This window comes from Cryptomeria japonica, unplaced genomic scaffold, assembly GCF_030272615.1.
Source record: "Cryptomeria japonica unplaced genomic scaffold, Sugi_1.0 HiC_scaffold_35, whole genome shotgun sequence".
NCBI lineage: Eukaryota > Viridiplantae > Streptophyta > Pinopsida > Cupressales > Cupressaceae > Cryptomeria > Cryptomeria japonica.
Genome location: NW_026728857.1, coordinates 633,240 through 636,352, shown reverse-complemented (window position 1 = coordinate 636,352; position 3,113 = coordinate 633,240). Strand labels below are relative to the sequence as shown.

Here is a 3,113-nt window from a genome sequence, read left to right as displayed (position 1 = left end):
GTCTTTGAAGTTGGTGCAGTGCACACAACCAGGGGAGTCGACCCATCAAACGCAACACCTCCCCTATATAAAGCTATTTGTCCGATTCTCATACGTGTAGTCTGCAGCAGCGATTAGGACATCGACCCCAACTTCCGAATTCGTTTGCATTGACCGCACCAAAGGTGCACGCCTTGGTGTGCACCCTGGAGTGCACTTTGGTGCTCACCTCGGTGCACACTTTGGTGTGCACCTCGGTGTGCACCAAAGGTGCGCACCTTGGAGCGCACCAAAGGTGTACACTTTGGAGCGCACCACATAGGGTCTTTGAGAGGTTGGCGCAGTGCGCACACCAAGGTGGGTGTTGAGGTGCGTGCCGAGGTGGGTGGGTGCTAGGGTGCGCTCCATGGTGGGTGCCAGGGTGGGTGCGTGCTAGGGTGGATTCCAAAGAGGGTCATAGGGTGGGTGCCAAGGTGGGTTGGTGATATAGTGGGTTCAAAGGTGGGTACTAGGGTGGGTTCCAAGGTGGGTCACAAGTTGGGTGCCAGGATGCGTGGGTGTTAGGTTGGGTGCCAAGGTGGGCTCCTGCGTGGGTGGGTGCTAGGGTGGGTTTCAAGGTGGACGCGAGGGCGGGTGCCAAGGTGGGTAACAAGTTGGGTGTTAGGATGGGTGAGTGCTAGAGTGGGTGCCAAGGTGGGTGGGTGCTAAGGTGGATGCCAAGGTGGTTCACAGGGTGGGTGGGTTCTAGGGTGAGTTCCAAGGTGGGTCACAGGTTCAGTGCTAGGGTGGGTGTCAAGGCGGGTGTCGAGGTGCCTGGGTGCTAGGGTGTGGATGCCAATGTGGGTCATAGGGTGGGTACTAGGGTGGGCTGCAATGTGGGTGCCAAGGTGGGTAACATGCTCGGTGGGTTCTAAATTGGGTGCCAGGGTGGGTGTGCACCCACCTTGCCCGAGGTGGGTGCCAAGGTGCCAGTGTGGGTGGGTGCTAAGGTGGATGCCAAGGTGGGTGAGAAGGTGGGTGATAGGTTGAGTGGTAGGATGGGTGGGTGCCAAGATGGGTCACAGGGTGGGTGCAAGGGTGGGTAGGTGCTAGGGTTGGTGTCAGGGTGGGTGGGTGCTAGGTTGGGTTCCAAGGTGGGTGCGAGGGTGAGTGTCAAGGTGGGTCACAGGTTAGGTGCTAGGATGGGTGAGTGCTAGGGTGCAAAGGTGCCAGGGTGGGTGCTAGGATGGGTCGATGCTAGGGTGAGTGGCAAGGTGGGTCCACAAGTGTCAAGGTGGGTGCCGAGGTGGGTGCCAAGTCGGCGACTGCTATGGTGGATGCCAAGGTGGGTCACGGGGTGGGTGCCAAGTTGCTAGGTTGGGTTCCAAGGTGGGTGCCAACGTGGGTGCTAGGGTGCGTGGGTTAAAGGGTGTGTCACAACGTGGGTGCCAGGATGGGTGCGCACCCACACTGGCCAAGACGGGTGCGGGTGCAAGGTTGGGTTCCAAGCCCGGTCACAGGCTGGGTGCTAGGATGGGTGGGTGCCAAGGTGGGCACCAGGGTGGGTGCACCCACCCTGGCCAAGGTGGGTCACGGGGTGGGTCCTAGGGTGGGTAACGGGGTGGGTACTAAGGTGCGTGCCAAGGTGGGTCATAGGGTGGGTGCCAAGGTGGGCACCAGGGTGGGTGTGCACCAACCCTAGCCAGGGTAGGTCACGGGGTGGTTGTCGGGGTGGGCGTCAAGGAGCCAAGGTGGGTGGCAAGTAGCCAAGTTGCGTGCCAAGGTGGGTGTCGGGGTGGGTGCCAAGGATCCAAGGTGGGTGCCAAGGAACCAAGGTGGGTGTCTGGGTGGGTGCCGAGGTGGGAGCCAGGGTGGGTCCCAAGGTGAGTGCAAAGGTGGGTGCCAGGGTCAAGGTGAGTGCCAATGTGGGTTCCAAGGTGCCAGGGTCAGGGTGAGTGCCAATGTGGGTTCAAAGGTGCTAAGTTGGGTGCGAGGTTGGGTGCGAGGGTGGGTGGGTGCCAAGGTGTGCTAGGTGGAAGCCCGGGTGGGTCGGCATCCCATGGGTGTCGAGTTGGGTGCCTGATGGGTGCTTCTTGTCAAGTTTTAGTCGTCGGGACTCATTTCGAGCCTTAGAGGTCGTTTCTTGTCCGGTTGCCCTGTCTTCGACCTGGGAACCCAATTTTGGTCCTCGGGTCCCATTTTTTTTTGTCTCGCATCCCACTTTTGGCCTGTGGCCTTTTCGGGGTCGATTCTCGTTTTGGGCATCAGAGCATGTTTCTTCTCCTAAAACCCAATATTTGTTTATTAAGTCTCGGAACACATTTTTGTTCTCGTGGACCCATCATGGGTCTTGGAACGCATTTGTGGTCCTTGGGTCCCATTTTGCATCCCGAAACTTGTGTTTTGGTGCTTGATCCCTATTTTGGGTGCCCACCTTGCACCAAGTGCGCACCCGGGGCAAACCGAGCGCCTTGGTGCACCGGGGCAAGATCGAGCGTGCACCCGAGGCGCCCCGAACATGCACCAAGGTGCACTCGGCCCACATGTGAGCGCAGGTCGTTGCGCCCGAGGTGGTGTGTGGGCACCGCGTTGCAGACGGGACACTGCACGCACACGACGCCCCCTCCAGGTGCACGCACGTAGGCCGGGCCGGGTGCACACCCGACGCCCTAGCAAGGTGCGCGCACCCGGGCAGGGCTCACACTTGGCGAACGGGGCGCACTTCGCGAGGGAGGGTGTGCACCTCGACGGGGGTGGGTGGCCGGGGTGGATTCGCACGTGGGTCGCGGTTTGCTAAGTACACACTGCGACAAGCTCATAACGGGTGCGATCATACCAGCGTTAGTGCACCGGATCCCATCAGAACTCCGCAGTTAAGCGCGCTTGGGCCGGAGTAGTACTGGGATGGGTGACCTCCCGGGAAGTCCCGGTGTTGCACCCTTTTTTAGTTTTTCGCCGGGCGTCGCAATGCTATTTGAATAAACCTTTTGCCCGTTTGCGTTCTCGTCGGGGCCGGGCCGGGCCGGGGTGCGCTGCCCGCACTACCGCGCGCGCGGGGGCGACACCGAGCGCGCACCCGAGGCGCCCCGAGCACACAGGCCACGGTGCAACCCGGGCGTTGTGCGCGCACCCCGGTGCGCCCGAGGTGCTGCGCG

General features: G+C 61.1%; 1 non-coding gene across 1 annotated transcript; it reads left to right on the top strand.

Annotated features, from left to right (window-relative positions):
* The first annotated feature begins 2,780 nt into the window (after positions 1-2,780).
* LOC131862130 (5S ribosomal RNA) lies at positions 2,781-2,899 on the top strand. Its single transcript, XR_009361156.1, has one exon. It is a non-coding gene; the product is annotated as a 5S ribosomal RNA (ribosomal RNA).
* Positions 2,900-3,113: the final 214 nt, after the last annotated feature.